This window comes from Nothoprocta perdicaria, unplaced genomic scaffold, assembly GCF_003342845.1.
Source record: "Nothoprocta perdicaria isolate Ctin4 unplaced genomic scaffold, notPer1 scaffold_254, whole genome shotgun sequence".
NCBI lineage: Eukaryota > Metazoa > Chordata > Aves > Tinamiformes > Tinamidae > Nothoprocta > Nothoprocta perdicaria.
In genome coordinates this window covers 138446-158086 of record NW_020455482.1, presented here as the reverse complement: position 1 = coordinate 158086, position 19641 = coordinate 138446, and the positions used below count along the sequence as shown (strand labels likewise).

Below are 19641 nucleotides of genomic sequence, written 5' to 3'. Positions count from 1 at the left end.
AGGACAAATTGGCAGGTTTCAGCAGGTTAACAGTCAGAAGAGACCCTAAAACCAGTGCAAGTGGATAGCAAAGACTTGTTCTTTTGTTTTCAAAAAGCAAAAAGGGAAATTGCTTACCAGTGAATTGCCCAACACTACTGATCAAAATGCCTTGACACAAGCTCCTTCTCTAAGCAGGAACAAAGCAGGCAGCAAAGCAAACCCATCCTAACTTTTTTCCAGTGATCTCTTTCTTCCATAAGAGAGCTTCCCAGGAAAAAAGGGGCACAGAAATACGTTGTAAAACATTATAACTGCTGTTGTAGGGTTATATGGACTAAACAAGCCCTTAACAAGGTTCTCAAGAGTTGGTGCAAACAATTATCATATTGAGCTGAAAGGTTTTATTGTCCTGTAAAGCTACTGATGCAGAACAGAAACCCTCAGCCCTGGGCATCCAGCACACACATGCAGTCCTGCCTCCACAGCTGTAAGAAAGGCCCTCACCACACTTACCTGACCATTTGGGCTTCAAGAAAAGCAATATATGTATTATTTTTACGTAATATTTGATGACTTCTTTTCTATATAGCACAAACTACATACATATTTTTATAAATGTGTATATAGTGGTTTACAGCTACAATAGAATGGACAATCACTTAGCATAAAACAATATGGTTAAACTCTGGTTACAAGGAGTAGTGTAAACAGTTACACTGCTGAACATTAGATGTAAAGAAACCAGTATTCTATCCTTAGATAATCCTGGCCCTTTAGGAAACCTTAAAAGCCTACATAAAAGATTATGTATTGGACGACACAGAATTAGGACAAGCATGAATGGTGAAAGCTGTTCTGAATTATAAAATTAATCACAATTGTTGCATAAGAGTATTTGCCAACTGACTCTCACAAAGATGACCAAGTTCTGGCTTCTACTCACCTGGCACACAGCAGGCTTTAAAGAGCTCAGCCAGGGTCCTCCAGAGAGGCAACAGAGTGAATGAAGGACCAAGGCTACATTTTTGGCAAGAAACTCTGCGCTAGAATTAGGATCACTGAGTCTCAGCTTCATGGAAAGTGAAATATTTTCTTTTAAAAGCAGCTCAATTAAAAAAAAATTTAAAAAAGGATGTTTTTTGATATATAAGCTTTTGGGGTGCACTTTTGGGAAGGGAAGAAGTTTCTTTCACTGACAAATCCAATGCTACCTAAGGAGATGAGCACATATCATTTAACACAAAAAAACACTTCCAAGGACCCAATAGACAATGAAAAGATGAAAGAGCACTTTAAACAGTAGCTTTATAAGGAAAAAATGCAAGTATTGGGTAAACAGATGCAAAAACTTCCTGTGCTGTTTTCATATAGTATTAAACAGATTCTTAAAGCAGCACAGAGCCTTGGGCATTTGTAAAATTAAGTTATTATCTTATACTGGAAAGGCTGCTTGTCAGACAACATTACATACCGAAAGAAAGACTCCTCCATTGCCAGGTATACAAAAGCTGCATGAAGATTAAACAAGAAATTAAATGTGTTTAAAACTGAATTACTAACGGTAATGTCTCCTATTTAAAATATATTTAAGAATTTGCTAATGAACTTAAAGAGAAAGGGCCCAACTGCATAAGGCAGGGTGTTAAAACCAGCTTTGGGGCTTTTTCCTATTCGTTTGTTGCAGCAAGGATACATATTCCCCTCCAAAGTGCCCAAAAGCTCTTAATAAAAGAGTAAAACCACTGCCATTGGGTCCACAAGGCCGGGCAACCCCATGTTACATGCATGGGGTAAGGGCAAGAAAACACACTTTGCAAAATGAAAGAGTAAAGGTTTCCCTTTTAGAAGAACACAAGCATGCATCCCATCAGTTCCACATAAATCAGTCTCCTGCATCTCAAAAAAAAAAGAAAAAAAAACAAGGAAAAAAGCAAATCATGACACAAGCATTGGTATAATCCTACTGTTTAACTGTTTTACTGTTAATTAACAGCAGTAGTCAAAAATGTAAAGACACAAAAAATATAAAATGACATAAAACATTAAAGCTTTCCATAGCTTTCCCCAGATCAGAGGTACAAGTACAACTCAACAAGTGCAACTCAAACTCCCTCACACCTTGCATCAAACAAAGTTACTTCAGGTTTTGTCTGCCACAAAAAGAAGTCTCACGGGTGGAAACAAGCATTTATCAGAGGAACAGACAGATTTCAGGTTTTGTCAAAACCAGCTGCGTGTTGGAGACGCTATCCCCCAGCAGCCCTCTCTAACCTCCAAGCGCTTAGGGAGCAATGGGATCATCTAAACAGAGCRCCACGAAGTTGCTGGCTAAGAACCGCCTGCAGTGCTGCCAAGGKGGGAGAATTAATTCAAGTCTACACATGAGAAGCAGGATGCACACAGATAACTTAAAAATAAGTACAGAAGATAAAGTACTTTAAAAATACAGATATCAAGCAGAGAAGAGGCACTCAYTCTTAGTGCATTTTCCATACTTGATCTGCAAGCCGGCTACTTTGTATAGGATATTTGGTACATGACAAAGTCTGCACAGTTAATACTGAAAAGAGTGATTTTGCTGGACTGCAAYGTTTTAATACCTCTTTCCAAGATAAAAATTCCTTTCATTAAGGAAGTTAGGAACAGTATCATTATTGTTAGCGCTAATGGGGTATTTACTGCAGGTTACAGAASTGCAGTAGGGTGAGGTTTATTCACTGTAGATTACAAATCCTTCCCATGAGGGTATGGGAGAAGTCATCTGGTTTTCAGTACTTAGTAATCAGGGGGGAAAAAAGCCTTGTGAGGCACACTAAGGTTGCGGGGCTGTCTTCAGATGGGAAGAAATCAAATTATGAAGTTGCTATAAAACACTCATCTCACAGATGGACAAAAAAGAAGAAAAGGGCCTCCAGGTGTCAGCCGAACTGAAGGTATCCATGAAAACGTGCTGCCCGTGCGCAGCGCGAGGCGCATCCTGCTCGTCAGGCTGCCACGGAACAGGCCTCGCGCGCGGGAGGCGCGAGCGGCGGCGGCTCCGCGGCACCCACAAAGCCCCAGCTGCCTCTCCTCAGGAGACTGGTTTTCCCAAGAAACGTAGGGCAGGGGAGGGCGAGCGAGGCAGGAAAGAGATGATTTGTGAGGRGAGTAGTTCTACTTCGGAGCCAAGGTTCGTGCAGCTCGTGCCATTGTTCCCCCAAATCCTCATAGGCCTTCCCCAATCTTCCCCAATCCTCAGGCCTTCACTCGCCTGAAAGCTTGCAAAGCTGAGTCTAAGTTTCACACTTTTGAGAAGAGCTTGCTCAAATGCCTGCAGATGTCACCTCTGCCATCCACTGATAACCCACATGAGGATCTGGAACTGAACTATGTTCTAGGCTCCAGATTGCCTAGAGATGAAATTTTYGGTTTTGTTTTGTTTTTAAAGGACTCATCTGGACTTCCTTCACGACAGAAGCCATGAGCAAAGTTCCCACAGGACTCAGACATGGAAGTAGCAAAAAAAAAATTATTATAATCTCCTGCCTCTACTTTAACTCGAAGCCTCTTGTAAGACATGTGAGCCTTGAACAAATTTCTACACAAGTCATTAGTCACTAGGACCACATCTCACCCAGTTAGTAGTTTTCTTTTACGCTGTTACCTGCCATGACACTACTTTGGTTCACTGAAAGTCAGCGTCTGTCAGGATGAGGCCAATATTTGCAGGCAATGAGACAGAGAAGYCACTACACTGCAAAGAAGAAAGAAAAGTAGAGAAAACACTACAAATCCCTGTTGATTGTGATTAATCTGTATCATTGCCAAGACTATAAAGCATCTTAACTTCTCTCCATTTTTAATCTTGCTGCTACTAAAAAAAGAGAAATTAGRAGATTTTACTTTCAGTGTTTCGGTAACAGTTCTAACTCAGCTTCTTGAAAAGCTGGTTAAACTCAAGCTTCTTCAGCATATTCCTTTGTTTGATGGTTTCAAGTTGGGTAAGACGCGAGACATACAATGGTAGTGGCCAATATACTGAGGTGCCTCCCCAAACCAGACGAGTACGTTTGGCCCTTGCACTAAACCTCAAAGCAGTCCTTCCTTTCTATCCGCTTCTCAAGGTTCAGATAAAATAAACAGCTCATACACATCACGTATACGTACAAATATATTTTAAGACTGGAAGAACATTTGACTTGCATGTAACAGAAGGGATGTTGCCAGTTCTACGATAACAGAGATATTAGGAAATTTAATTCCCCTGAGGCAAAGAATTTTTTTTTCAGCTTTGCTTAAGTTTTAATATTTCTCAAATATAAGAAAGTGAATTTAAGAAATTCTGCTTTTTTGTAAGGTAGTTTGTTGCACTCTGGCAGATCCCTATTGACCTGGACCTAAAATGGACTTTACAAACAGGATTCTCCTTTTTTTCTGGCTGTTTAGGTTCCCGTAATCTACTAATCTAATTTGACTAAGAAGTTCTCACAGGTCATTCTGTTTCCAGCCCAGAGCAGCATGGTGTCTGTGGCAGACACATGTGTTATCCTTAATCAGCCATCACTCCTCACAAATTGAGAGCGGTGTCCTAATCCTGTCAATAGGATTTATTCTAAAAGAGACAAAGAAAGCAACACCAGTTTTTCAAGATTCTCCAYGTTTTGGTGATTTAGGCAGGCACTTCATGTTAACAGGACAGCATTCATAGAGATTAAAACTGCCTGAAGAAGRGAGAACTCCTTTTTGTTGGAAGGATAGAAACCTACTTCACTTGGTCACATTTGTAGCTCATAAATCAAATTTATGCATACATATTTGTTCGGGGGGGAATATATAACAAGGAACAATGGTTTAAGATCACAGACTCCATTTATTTACTGCCGCAGACTAGTATTATAATTTGCCTTCATGTGGCAATGATAGATATGAGAACTTTGTACGATTTTTAGTACAGGAGGAAGAATATGAGTTTGCAAAATATATGGCTCACACTTACAGGAATTAATTTAGAACCTGACAGCCGGACGCTTACAGCCTCCATTCACTTCACCTCTTCCTCCAGAGGCCACTGCAAATTTTAAGGTGCCTTTGCTCACGAATCAGGGACACCACTACTTGATTACTCAGCCCTTCATGTTAAGCCTAGGGGCGAGTTTACCTCAGACATTGAGCCTCAGGTGACTCAAACAGAAGATGGTTTGAGGACCATGTCCTGGAGCAGGGACACCAGCAGCAGAGGCTGGAGGGCAGCTGTGAAGGAATGTGGAAGCGCAGAGGCAGCGTCACGGGCAGGGCTCTCAGCAGTTGCACAAAGTGGTTTCTCAGCTCGTGCTGCCGGGCTGCAGCGGAGCACAACACGCTGGCGGTGCTGCCAACCGACAAGGCTTTAAAAATACCCACTGCAGTCTAAAAATACGTTTCTGATTATTTACCCTAGGAGTTAAGGCCTGCAAATGAAATCTGAGAGAATATCAAAGCTTCCTCTTCTTCAAACATTAGAGTTACCAAGTTGTCTCCTAAAATGGCAAGCGGTATTTTCTAGTACTCACTTGTSCTTTGGAGAATTGGCTTAAGATAGTTGACAATATCTCAGTTATTTAAAACTGCATATATTCAAGCACTTAAGACACACACAAATCTCCCTCACATGAAAGAGCCTTGGATCTCAAAAACTCAACAACTTCATTTTTAACTCTCCTGAAACACACACAGCACTTTCTGAAAGGCAAAAGGCATAAATGAATCTACTGCAAAGAAGAGTTGACTGTTTGCAGAGGACAGAACATGAACTTTTGCTTCAAAGTTAACCCATTCTCCCCTGGAAAAAGAAAAGAATAATATTCAGCAACCATTTGACATCAGAACAACACATACATGCCTAGTTAAGAACCTGAGGGGTATTTAACTAGCGGAAGGACAAGATATGCCAAGTATGACATATGGTATTTTCTATTAGATATGTTCACTTTCAAAGCTGTAAACAGRTCTCATGAAGCAATAAATTATAATAGACATGGGCAATAACTAATTTTCCTAAAGCTACAATACTCTTTTCTGTCACTGTTAATGCCTCGTTTATCATTTTTAATGCATCAAGACACACAGGTTTCCAAAGCAGCACTTGCATAAACCACATACGTAAGTCTGACCAAGTTTCCTTTCCCAGGTAAAGAAGCAAGAAAGCACCTACAGAGAGAAAAAGGAGAAAAAGAGATTACCAGAGTATGTTTGAGTACTCATTTGCTTCAACCCGGCCGTTAACAGTTTCAGAATCCCAAGTRCTAAAAAAATCCCTTAAATGTACAGCTGCCCTAGTGTGAATCTTACGCAGGAAAACCCAAATTAAGCTGGGAAAAAAACAAATCCAGTGCATGTGCTTAAAAAAGAAAAAGGCAGCAAGCGAGCCCCAATAAAGCCTGTCTCTTGGCAAGCCCTGCCAAGAGATGCACCACTGAYATCACAGACTGAATAGGCCATTTACTCACACATTTTCTTTTTTTTATTTATTACTTCTCCAGTGAATGCTGCCAGTGACAACTATATTGAGCTTCAGAAGCTCTGCTGTATGGCAGCAGTTATGCTCTTTCTTTGAGGCCTGCTGAGAAAAACCTCACCATATATTTTAACTATATGGTCTTAATTCTAAACACATGATGGCAGTTGAGAGAATAATGCAAGGATCCAGGATCTCTGTTTCTCTATGGCTCATTTAATCTTTGCTTGTACAGCTGCAAATTGGAATACTTGAAGAGACAAAAAAAAAGAAAGGTGCCTCCAGCTCATTCAAGAAACGAGCAAAAGAGAAACAAAATTCTGAATTACACCCTGCAGAAAAATCAGCAGCTTCCAAGGCTGTCATCAATCCCTTGGCCTTCTGAAAAGTTCCTGTTGGTTTAACAGCCTGGAAATGAAATCCTAGCAGAGGCCTCAAGGACTGGGATTGCCAGCAGCCAGCGCCCTGTCGAAGCACGCAGGGTGAAAACCCTCAGAGAATTGAGGGTAACAAGTGAAGAATCAGTTGAAATGGACACAGAGGATCTGGGTAACAACACAGCACACTGAAATAACAAGWAAAGGTAATACCTCAAATGTGACATTTACCTGTTAGGAAATACTAGGAAGAATCCTACTGTCTAACATGAGCAGTGAAGAGAGGGACGAACTTGCCTGAAACCCTGTTTGCGGTGTGAAGAGCTAAAGCTAGAGATGAGAGCTGTGGCCACCACCAGTCTATGCAAACAGAGACATAGGCAGGTTTCTTGTGCTACCCAACTGCCGCCTTCTACTAACCTGCACCGAGGTCTGSGGAGTCCTCCACGGCTCTGCCTGCGTGTTACATCTGATTACCGACCACCAAAAAACCTCACAGACTGCTTCAAAACTAAAGCACGGGGGATGTCAAGACAAAGAACGAAATATACACCTGCCTGAACAGGCAAACGCTACACAGAGCAACACAAAGGAAAACTGCTTCTGAGAGAGCATGCAAGCCAGCCCCAGAGCGGAGGCCGTTCTCAAGAAATACCAAAGGAATAAAGACTGCCAATAGCCTATGCTTCGGGGTGATTTAATCCTGAAACATGAATATAACTTGGATTATACATACAGATCTTTAAGATTTGATCTTCTAGATGACTGTGTATCAGCAGTTCAATTGGACCCCAGGAAATATTCTCTCCAAGACAGAAGAATGTCTGCTTTGGCAGACAGCCCTCCCAGGTTACCAAACCCCAGCAATGCAATGTGCCCAAATCACTTGGGAAGAGAGCACTATGCAAAAAAAAAAAACCACTATGATTCTCCTCTAGTTGCTTAAAATTAATAAATAAATAAAAGCAACACTTGGAAAAATTTTAACATTTACAAAACAGATGTTATTTTGTTACTAGTTTTAGTACAAAGTTAAATGTTGCAGACTCACAATGGAAACTCAGTTCAACTTAATTTTTAAAATACATTTCTCCAGATTGGCATGGCAGTTGCACTGATATACAAAGATGCTAGGCAAAAAAATGAGCCATAACATTAAAATGCTACAGCCCGGCCAAACCTCTGAGTAACGGGGAACACAATAGCGAAGGTCAGGGCACCCACCACCAGCGCCGCACATGCAAGTCATTGAAAACCAGCAATAAAGGAGCCCTGCAAAGAGGCAGARAGCCAACATCTCCCCACGAGGGAAAGAACACATTTTTCAGCTACCTTGCCAATAACCTCCCCGCTGCATCCAACCCGCTACACATTAAAATCTGGAAGAGATATAATGATTCTATAGCAACCAGCTGCTGAGATATTTTTCAAACAGAATGAACTGGATACAAGTGCCAAATACTTTCCCGACGCACTGAGACTGCTCCTAGCAGGAAGAGGCGAGTCTGTCGGCCTCATACTGTACAACTCTAAGGTCACTGCAAAAGTAGGGCTATTTAAAAGACAGATACCAAGGAATAGGGGGACATAAAACCCACAAATCCTAGGAATGTAGGTTCTTGTTATTCAGGAAGAACAGTAACATCACTTGAGAAGTGCCTCCTCAGGAACAGTTCTGTGAGATTTCTTTCACTCTGGTTAATCCACCACTTCACCAACAGATCCATTTTTTCTGATGCTTCCATGTCACTTACAGAGTCCGTGACAGAACCTTCTGGAAATTCAGAAATAGGCACATTCATGTGAACACAATAGCTCCACAACGGTAACTGCCCATGGACATGACTTGTTTGTTAAACTCTCAGAATAAGGGAGTAACTTGGTCACCTGTGTTAAGATGTAACTGTGCCTGCTACAAGCCTTCTAATATACARTGAGGAATGAGGTGCAACCACCCTGCTGCATACCTACCAGCACATCAGCTCCAGCTTGCTTCTCAGCAAAACAAGAATCAGTCACAGAATTCTAGACAACACTTTCCCTTAGCTTGTATACAAGGCAAAGGGAACTTCAGGTACCTTGCAAAAATAATTAAGAAAAATGAAGCCTAACATTAGAATCATAGAATGGTTAAGGTTGGAAGGGACCTCAGAGGCCATCGAGTCCAACCCCCCTGCTCATGCAGGGTCACCTAGAGCACGGGGCACAGGGCTGCATCCAAGCGGGTTTTAAAGATCTCCAAAGAAGGMGACTCCACAACCTCTCTGGGCARCCTGTTCCAGTGCTTTGTCACCCTCATTAGGTTTATACACTTTGTCCCAAGCATATAACCCTCACAGAAGACTTAGTCTTGCCTACAATATCTTCRTTAAGACACCTACAACATCTTAGTTAAGACAGGCTCCCATTCTTCCTGTTAAGCTCATCTTCCTTCAGTGTAGTTCCTTAAGCCCAGTGCATCTCCATCTCATTTCTCCAGCTGTAAAGCATGGCTTGTCATCAACATCTCAGCTACTTCAGAATGATACCTGAGGGTTGCCAGAAAAGCCAAGGGCTTCCTCTTGCACGTGGCCTGGTACTCTCCTAGAAATGACTGCTGCTGCCACCTTTAAAAATGATAACCAAAGCAAACCAAGTTTGGAAGCCCGCAGAGTGCTCTGTCTCTGTTATTTGTAGCCTTCTCCCACCTGCTCCCTTATATTATCCATCTTTCTTTAAATAATGCTAGCTGTAAAGTACCCTGAGCGGATAGAAACCACAGGCATTGTTCTCTCTGGAAGATGCAGTTAAATATATATTTTTATTTATGTTTTCCGACTCTGGGAAAGGATAATAAAGCACAAGAAGCCCTCACAGAAGGAAGCCAAGCTTCCCAAGCATTTCAATATGCGGGCTTCCCAGGTTTCATTTCAACACCCGAAGTTCAGCACTGTCAGCATTCTGCATTCATACTGCTTGGAGGGGGGTGTTGCTTGTTTTCTATCAGAGGACTAAGGATGAGGACTAAGTTCTGTGCTTTGTTCTGAACCTCCTCATCATATTTTAGTTTCAAAGATAAGGTCAGAGACCCTACGTGCACTCAGGAAAGCTGTTTTGATGCAATTGCTCCCCTGCCCTGCTAGCCTGGAGCCTGCCTTCCCTAACAAACTCCAAATGGTTGAAGTCAGGAGTGGATAAAGGTAATCCAGGAACGCAGGAACCTGACATGGCCGTTAGCAGTTAAATTCCAGAAACTCTAGGAATTAAGCAACTTTGTCAGGGAGTCCCTTGGAGCTATGGTCTTCCTGTTTGAAGTACGCGTAGCAGAAAGAGACAAAATGACTTCTCCAATTTCATGTTATTTCACCGAAGCTTTATCTCCTATCAAAGCTACCTCCAGCTGGGGAGGGGGAAGATTCTTCCCTCTTATGGGAAGAATCCTTACTTACAAAGTCCCGGGGGAAAAAAAAATTAAAAAAAAAAAAAAAAAAGAAAAAGAAAAGGCATAAAATGTATTATTCAGCTACAGCAAGGCCTCCTAAGTATGCAGAAACCACCACCAGCTGAAAAGATTACAGTCACAGCTACTGAGATTTCAGCTATGTCATTTCTGGACCACATTCAGCTCCTCAAACCAACAACTAAAACCCACTAGTACAGAACACTGAAAGGTCAAAGCTCCATTACTCTTATCCTGACCTCCAGTACATGGTAAGACTAAGAAAAAACACAATGCTACATATTCCTATTTTAGTCCTACACCTTTCCTCCTTCCTGGGTTGGCAGTTGAGCTAGATCTTGACAGTCTTTTCCAACCATAATGACTCTATGACTCCTCAATAACAAGTCCAGAACCTGCATTAAGAAACAAGCAGCAGAGTGAAACCCACCGAGATCCTCTCAGTTTGTCACCTGGCCATGAAATTTTGAATTCTAACTGTGCAACCTAAATGCTTCTGCTGCAGTGTGACAGAGAAACAAGCAACAGCAGAAACAAGTGGTGATATATAAAGGCTCAAAGATACCACATTGCATTCAGTTTGGTTATTGCTCTACAAAGACTGTCCTTAAACAAAGTGTTAGACAGTAGAATCAGTTCACAAGGAAAAAGGCAGATTAAGACAAGTTTTATCAAAAAAAAAAAAAAAAATCAAATGTTTTCAAATGTTTCTATTGCTTCCCACAACACCAGTGGGCTGTATCTGGGGTTTGTCTGGGAACAGAAGGACTATCTGCTACTGAGAATGTTATTCAGATATCCTGTATACACACACACACACACACACACACACACACACACACTCTCTGTAGCTTTTGTTAATCAGAATGCCTTTATTTCTTTCCTGTTCACGCAGTATGTCAAAGACTATGACTTTGGTTTGGACTACCATATTCTACTGAAGATTTCACTATTAAATCCCATTTAACTGCCCATGCAAATGAGTCCGTGGCCTTTACTAGGATCTTAGGCCTCAAAAAGTCTTAGCTATTAGGATGAGAACAAAACAAAACTTGGTAGAGAAAGCAAAGATAGGTAGGAGCATCAAAGTATCAAGCCATTATGTAACGTTGCAAAACACATCAAGTAAGCTCATGCAGGCATAGTTTATTTATTTAGAAGACAGCTTTACTTAGGAATACTTTGGGCTTATTACATAAGTACTCCTGGTTTTGTTTGTCATTTGCTTTGAAATAAAAGCAGTTTAAACTCACTGGGTTATACTCATGTAATTATTTAATACAACTAAATCATCTATTAAAAAAAGTTACATAATAGTGTTTGTCAACAGTCTGGAGCCATGTGAGAATACTTTACTCAGAAAGACCCTCCCTCCTCCCAAAAAAGGCAAACAAACAAAAAAACCCACATTTTACAAGAAAAACAAATGCTTTCCTTGCATTCACAGATGACATAGCTTTTACACAATTGTGTCAGATTTAAACATCGAGTTTAAGTAGTAGCACCCAAGGAACCTTTGGGACACATTTAAGGAATCACTCCCGTGCCGCATTTGAGGCGCTAAAGTTAGCACTGAGCCAGGAGTATTTCATATTTCTGTTGCAGAAGAGTCGATTCCAAATATTTTGCAGAGTCAGATGACTTAAGGTCCACCCGTAATTTCTCACTGTGCCGAAAGATCGACTAATCCAAAAAGCATGATACTGTTACAGCAAAACTGCTGGACAAGTCTGAATGCCGTTCAGATGAYTGTGATAAGAACCGTGCTTGCAAATCAGGTGTGAGCATGGATTCCATCCTTGGCCAATTCCCATCAGCAGGCCTGGTTTGGGGATGATAAAAGCACGAACTTCAGTGCAGCTAGATGTAACACTGACCTTCATTTTATGCTGGAGCTTAAGCATTCTTTACAGACACGAATCAGAGGGGCTAGGAAGGAACCGAGACAAGACCTCAGCAAGCAGCAGCATTAGCCAAGCCAGAAGAATGGGATTATTGAAGACTCCCAGACAGCGTATCCAACATGTGAATGAAATGCAAGAAAWAAATAAAAGATTCGGCTGCTTCCCTCATGGAAAATATTTAGAGAAAAGGACAGGGAAATAAATAAATAAATAAAGGAAATACAACACACAAGAGAAGTTGGAGACAGACTGGGAAGAATCCAAGAAATGGAAGATTTTTTGGGGGGGGGACTAATGCTCCCTCATTTCAAGTGCCCAGACATCAGGTACTGATAAGGTCTACCACTGCTGTATAAGATGCTCAAAGCATTTCTTTCTCAATTACCAGCTTACAAACTAGCCAAAAACAATGGGAAGAAGAACGCTAGTTGGTCCACTTGGAACCAACYAGCCCTGCACCCCTGCCACACAAACAGATGAAACTGCATTTGTCTTCTTCCTTCGCCCATGCCATCCTGCAGGTTGCCACCACTTTCTTGGAAGCAATACCTCTCATCAGCAAGACACTATCAGGCACAGTTTGATTCAATCGTATTTCTCAAAAATAGCGTATTATGTGTCATACTAGGTTGCTGTTTGTTCTTTTATAAGCATTATATGCTCATTTTGTTTTTAAGTGGAGTAAGAAAGGACAAAGGAAACATGCTGAAATATCTAAGTAAGATTATAGATGCTTTCAAACTGTCATTAAAGATCTCCAAAATCCATGACTACTATCCCTCGTTTTTCAGACAGTCTTGGCATGTGAAAACATATCTTAATTTCTGTATGTTTGGGATTTTTTTTAAGCTTTATAAAATGGAACTTGAAAAAAGAAGAGACAACCATATAGGACCACAGGAACAGAACTGGTGGAAGGAGTAGGAAACTTGTTGCATATGTGGTTTTTTTTTCCTAGATGTAGTATTTGTTGAAGATCTGTAGCACAACTCATTTCCACACTATTTCATGACAACAGAGAAATCCCCCTTCTTTTCCTTGTTGGTTTTGCTACTTGTTTTGCAATTCAAACCCCCCCCCMCACACACACACACACACACTGAAGAACAGAGGTATTAAAGTGAAATGCTTCTCTATGAGAAATATATTAAAGTATTTCAGATAGCTCCAGAAACTATTTCTTGTATTCACTTCACACAATCTGTCCTTGTTCAGATCACTTCTTAGGGGCATCAGCAGAAGATCTAGCAGAAGTTTCAGAGTAGGCTATTTAATTTTATTAAATTTAACCAAAAAGTACATTCACAAGATCAACCAGCGGGTGCAAGGGTACACCTGAAAACTTGTCAGACCTAGAAATCTACCAATGTATGACCAAAGTAAAAGAAAAAAGAATAACTAAGAACTAGAGAAAAATTGTAAATAGACAATTTTAAGAGTTTCTTTCCTGCAGAGAGGAGCAGTGTTAGAAATATGAAATGGAGGCATTTCACAGTGAGGGGAGCTGGTGGTGTAGACTTCTCCAGTGGATCTCTCTGAAGTCCCTTCCTTGGGGCAAAAGCAGGCAGGGAGTCTCTGTCTAAACCGCYTCACCATCAACACAGAAAATGGTGCAGAACCTGTAAAAGGCTGAAGACTCTGCCCACAAGGAGCTCTTCCCACGTGCATCCAGGATCCTCAGCAAGTGCCCGATTGGTGTGGCAGCGAGCACACATTCATACACAACAGCTTGCAGGAGCAGGGATTAGCAGCGGGAAGCTAAGGGCTAAACATASTGTAACGTAACTGGAACTGGGCAACGGAGCAGATTTTCTCAGCCTTTGTTTTCTTGCATTGCAGGATTGGCCAAAATAAATACATAGGATTTTCAGTGATTCTGCCATGACCCTTTAAAAAAATACATTTTACAATATGGTGGCTTGCAATGAGGTTAGTGGACAGTCCATACTGCTATGCTACTGAATTTTTCGTTTGTAACATATAGCCACAAGAGAGTATATGAAAATAGTATTTTTAGTCAAAAAATAGGCTCCTTTTAAATATGGAAATGGTAACCCCAAAACACAAAATAAACTTGACTGTATCTTCAGAGTCTTCAGATTTGTTTCATGAACACTTAACAGAGAGGCACTAAGTTTCCAAAACATGGCTGCAGGGATTTGGAGGTAATATAACATGAAAACAGGCATCATTGATAACTGCCTGAGTGTCCCCGCATAAAGTGGCTTTGGCCTTTGAAAGTTAGATGTGCAGCTGGCTTGCACAGTGTCCAAGGGAGCACACGAGACCGGTGCTGCCAACACAGAGCAGCAGCTTCCTAACAGTCAGGATTTGCTGTCTCCCTTACTGGTAGGGCAGCTAACAAAAAGGTAGATATTGATTTGGCAAAATGCACATTACAGAATCGGGATGTGCTGACAATAGATAACTTTTTTGTTTTGAGATGTATGGCTGCTTTTTCTTAAATGAGCAACCAGACATTGTTTTAATCGCTTTCTCATATATTGTTTTTGGATACTTACACTGAGATACTTAAAATCCTATCAAAAATGAGCACAAGCTCTTACTTCTTCAATGCAGCTCCAACATGAAGCCAATGGGTTCTTAGCTGGCCTGCAGAATCACRGAAGAAATGCAACTATTTGTCTTGCCGTTACATTTGTTACATTCATAGACAATCTAATTACTTTATAAAATGTTGCCAAATTGTAACTGATTGGTTAAAACAATTACTATCTTATTTAAAAGTTAGCATACAGTCCTTCACTGAGAATCTTCATATGGTCGTACAGATTGCTCCGATGAAGAGCAAAGCAGATGACATCTGCCTCCTGGTAAAGCTAATGYAGCCGTGGTCTTCAAGGCCTAATAAAGTTATCAGTGCAGAAATTCCTGACGCTGGATTTGAGAAAGCAGAAACCTGTGTTCTGCCTTAGCTCTGTGCTGGGACCTTCAGTAAGCCCTCTAACACACAGCTTTCATTTTAAAGCAGATTATTTCAGTCGTGCAAGTCTTAAAAATTCAAGATATCTGTGGATGGTTAATACAACGAAGGTGATTTAGCCATCCCTAGCGCACTGCTCTCAGCTGAGACTTGGGCAAATCATAGCAGCCAACAGCGATTCAGGTCCCAGAAGCAGAAGGCAGGAACTGCAAGTAGCCAGCAAGGATATCCACAAGTCCACAGATGACCTGCACACAGTGCACACAACTCCAGATGGAAGCTYTTACTGTGAAACAGCATGTGTTTCACTATCATCACCTAAAAACTTCACTTTAATTTGGTTAATTTTCAGCTGTAAAATTTGGGCATAATTTTGGAAAGCATCTTTGGAAAGTATGGCTAAAATATAAGAGCAAGTAAGCAGCAAACTGGCTGAACGATACTACTGAATTTTAATATATATGGTTTATGTTAGGAATTTTCTAAATACCAAGCAAAGTCTTTGGATGCAGCTCATTCATGACAAGAGGTAATTGTTGCAATATTGCAGTAATACACAAAATACATGCAGTATTTCAAACATATGCAGTAATGCATGAAAGCTCACAAGATACTGGGCTACTCATGAGCTCATGCCCAGWGAAGACCTATTATTTCAGGTGGCTTTCCCTAAATATTCCTTGAGGAGCCCCACATTGAAATTCAGGTGCTCCGGGTATTTGCAAGAAACGTTAAAACCTATTACCTACAAAATATAAGTTGACATGGAACTCATAAAAGTACCTTGCAATGATGCAAAGATAGAAGTGACTGCCTGGCATTTACAGTAAACTAGTGATCCCGAGGAACAGATCCACAAAAGATGATGAATCCTTCATGAAACTTAGAAGCTGCTAGACATCAAAATACAAAGCAACACCTTGATTTCTAGCTCCAGAAGGTCTTTCATGAAGTTATTTTAACAGTATTATCAGAGCTTGCTTGACATACAGTATCAACACCGAGAGCCAGGAGGTAACATACTTTCAAATCCATGATTTTCAAGTATAGTTACCATACAAAAAAAGAAAAGCACATTAAGGATTTACATTTCAGGCCATTTAAAACATGTTCAGTTCAACATTGTAAAGGTGCATTTAACATGTACAAGTCTGATGACAAGCCAACTTTGCAGACAAAAGGAAAAAAAATACTAAAGTGACAGCAATAGTAATTAATTTAATTATATTAGAAACAACACATGCAAAAGGAAAATGTTAAATATAAGCATGCTTATTACATTTCAGAAGAGAAAACAAAAATGAAATTATGCACATTCCGTTTTTTCTGCATTTTTATTGATCATAGAGAAGGTCAAAAAATGCAAAACTAATTTTTGTTTTATCATCTAGTCATAACGTTGTTAGGAGACTTTAAACTGCATATCCAAGCCTGAGAAGATTCGTGCCCTGTTCAGATGCATTCAGTAGATTGAGTGACACTGCCAAGGTCACACAGGGAGCTCACAGAAGATCTTTAATTAAAAAAAACTCTTCTCATTCTCATGCTTTTTTTATACCAGGCAATAGCTATTATTACTCTGCTAACGTTATTAAGCCCTAGTAATAATAAAAAAAAAAATACAAGACAGTCTGCTCAGAACAGTTACAAGGATCTCTAGGAATTGTCAAACCCCACATTAAATGCCTCCCCCCCCACAAAGGGGATGCAGCTCTTTAGTGAGGAGCACCCCTCCAAAAGGGGTTCACAAGGGCTTCCAAATAGGTTTTCAGAGTGGAGATTTTTTCCCCCCTGCATTAAAGAAGCTCTTGGACCTGCAGAGCAGCTTACCTATCACGTTCAAGTAAAGACAACCACCTCCCAAGTTACAAAAACCACTGCAGAGGTTCATGAGCAGATTTCTTCCCTCAGCGAGGCAGCTAGAAAGCACAAAAATATGCCCAAAATAACAGAAAAATAAACSTATCCTATAGAGAAAGGCTTAGGATAACTCTCTAATCCTCCCACGCAAAATGATTTCATGTCCAGTCATTTTCTGCACTGGCCAAGCAGCTATTCCTATGACACGCTGAGCTAAGCAGACAAATATCCCTTTCAAAGGAAAAAGAGTCTTTAAGATCAGTAATCAACGATCAATATGTTTTCTCCTATATGCACAGTACATACATTTATGAAAAATCTGAGCACCTCTGCCCCTGCCACACACACAGCTGATTAACTAGGCATCTACATAGGCACTCCAAAAGCTGTACAGTTTCTTGGGTTTGTTGTGGGAAGGATTATGAGTGGCAAATTCAATTATAAATGGGCAACTTGTAATTAAAATAACAAGCATTTAACATACCTAGAATAACAGTAGCAAAAAAAAAAAAAAAAAAAAAAAAAAAAAAAAAAGCCAAATCTACTACAATCCTTTTTTATTACTATTCTTATTTTAGAAAGAGGGTAATTACCCTGTCTTATGTTAGAGAGAGGGTAGCTACTTCTGGCACACACCATACAGAAGTTTTGGCACTTCATATTCAAGTTTCAAGTATACAAGTAATATATCCTTCATGTTAGCCCCGTCTTCCAATTGTCTACAGTACCACCCAGTATCACAGTGCACAAGGAGAAAGAAAAACAGCTTATTCTACAGGGACCACGTCAAGCTCAGGAGTTATATTAAATGTCATAAGCATTCAAAGTTTCTAGTAGACAACAGTGTCAAAAACACTATGTTTTCCAGTAAAAAAAAAAAAAAAAAAAAGATTTGATCATCTTTTTTGTTATGAATTCATTACAACTAGGTCAATCCATGCGACACCCCCTGATACACATATAACCAACTAATTTTTGTGTTTATGATTTATTCCACTCTTACTAAAGACAGCATAAGCAATGTTCATAGCTGACAAATGTCCATGATGATCTCCTCAAATTTCTGCAGGCTGTTGCTGACATTTTGCTCAACTTTATTTCTCTCTTCACTCTACAAGCAGAACTCTCATTTTCCTATTTCCCTCGGTGCTATTCTACTGAAAACTAAAATTACAAGCTGTGATTAAAGTACAAATATAGGTCAGATAAAAAAAAAAGAAAGAAAAGGTATTCAACATCATCATTTAGAATGATTTAATTGCTAGGTGCATTTTTCTTGAATCCAGATCTAATCTAATTGCATGGCTAGAGGTATTAAGGAAAGGACGCACAGACTTTCCACCAAACCACAGGGCTAGAGGAGCCACAGCAGATCACAGCTTCATTTTGAGATATCAGCTCTTACTTTATTACATCGTAGTAGTTATTCCACTGAATCAGGTCATAAAGGAAATGAAAACACAACCACCCTGAAAAGGATCTTATCTGGAAGTAAGAACAGCAGGATACTATAGAGGAAACATTCGAACTGAAATAATCGAACGCAGTTTCTGAAGCAGCAAGCGGAAAGCAAGGCTTGCCCAGCTCACACCAAGTTCGAGCCCAACACACTGGAGAAACTGTTTGGAAACAGTTCATGTGCACGAAACACGAGCCCTGTAAAGCTGCCAAAATCCCTGCGAGCACACGAGTGCCAGCGACGAAGGGAAAAGGGCCCCAGCCACTGGGACCCGCACGCACGTCCAAACCAACGTGGCAACGCATCCTCAAACCTCACTCAACGAAATAACGCCACCGTTTCCTCTACCTGTATTGCTCTGTGCAATCGGAGCACCTCGTCCACAGGCGAGCACAGCCTTCGACTCTGTGCTGGCAATTCTCCACGCAGATGACATGTAAGACTCCTCCTTCCATACCTCAGCCCTCAGCAGCACTTTGGAGAGGCAGCGTGAGGATTTTAAAAAGGCCAGAAGAATTTAGCAATCAAGTCACTGGTGTGTTAAAAAGCTATATGTAAAAGAACTTCACCGGGTTATATTCAAAGGAAGCTACTGGTAGTGATGAAAAAGATAAATAAAGAAAAGAGAGGTTGTTTAAGGCTGAGTGTAGAATAACACGGCAAAGACTAAGACTTCCCAGGGTCATCAGTACCTAAATACACAGCACAGCTTTTCAATTTGGGTAAAGAATGCATGCGCTTGTATGTTTACTTCAAATATCCCATTAAAATACGCAGCCATTACCTTACACACTCCGTATATGATGCAGGGCAAGCTCCAAACGAAAAGCAAGCCCTGCAAATCGCAGGGGAGGAGGGAAAGCGGCAGCAGAAAGCAGGCTGATCCTCGCTTTAACGAGCGCCACGCTACCCCATCTGGAGCGCCAGCTACTTCGCTGCCACCGGCTATTCACTAAATAACGCTCTCTCGCTTTAACRGGCGTTGGAAGCGTTTTCCCTACCGCGCTATCCCCACCCTAGCGCGAGGCGAGAGTTCACAGGAAGCGGGGCTTCCCAAAAGCAGGAGCAGCACTGCCGTCCGCGCGCGGGCGCAGCTGGACCAGAACAAAAGACGCCCCTCGGAGCCGCGCTCCGCCGAGCCGCCCGCGGCGGCGGCGAGGCCCAGGGCGGCCGCGCGGGAGCCCTCCGCGCCCTCGGAGCGCGC

General features: G+C 41.1%; 1 protein-coding gene across 4 annotated transcripts in view; it reads right to left on the bottom strand.

Moving 5' to 3' along the window:
* Positions 1-19336, bottom strand: part of ITSN1 (intersectin 1) — a 119040-nt gene extending 99704 nt beyond the window's left edge. For 3 of the 4 annotated variants that reach the window (XM_026040356.1, XM_026040358.1, XM_026040360.1), the window contains exon 1: positions 18786-18837. The gene's annotated coding sequence lies outside the window, so the exon portion shown is untranslated. Of the gene's footprint in view, positions 1-18785; positions 18838-19221 lie in introns of those variants that run through there. The other variant, XM_026040357.1, reaches the window with a different exon arrangement.
* Between the last annotated feature and the right edge of the window lie 305 nt (positions 19337-19641).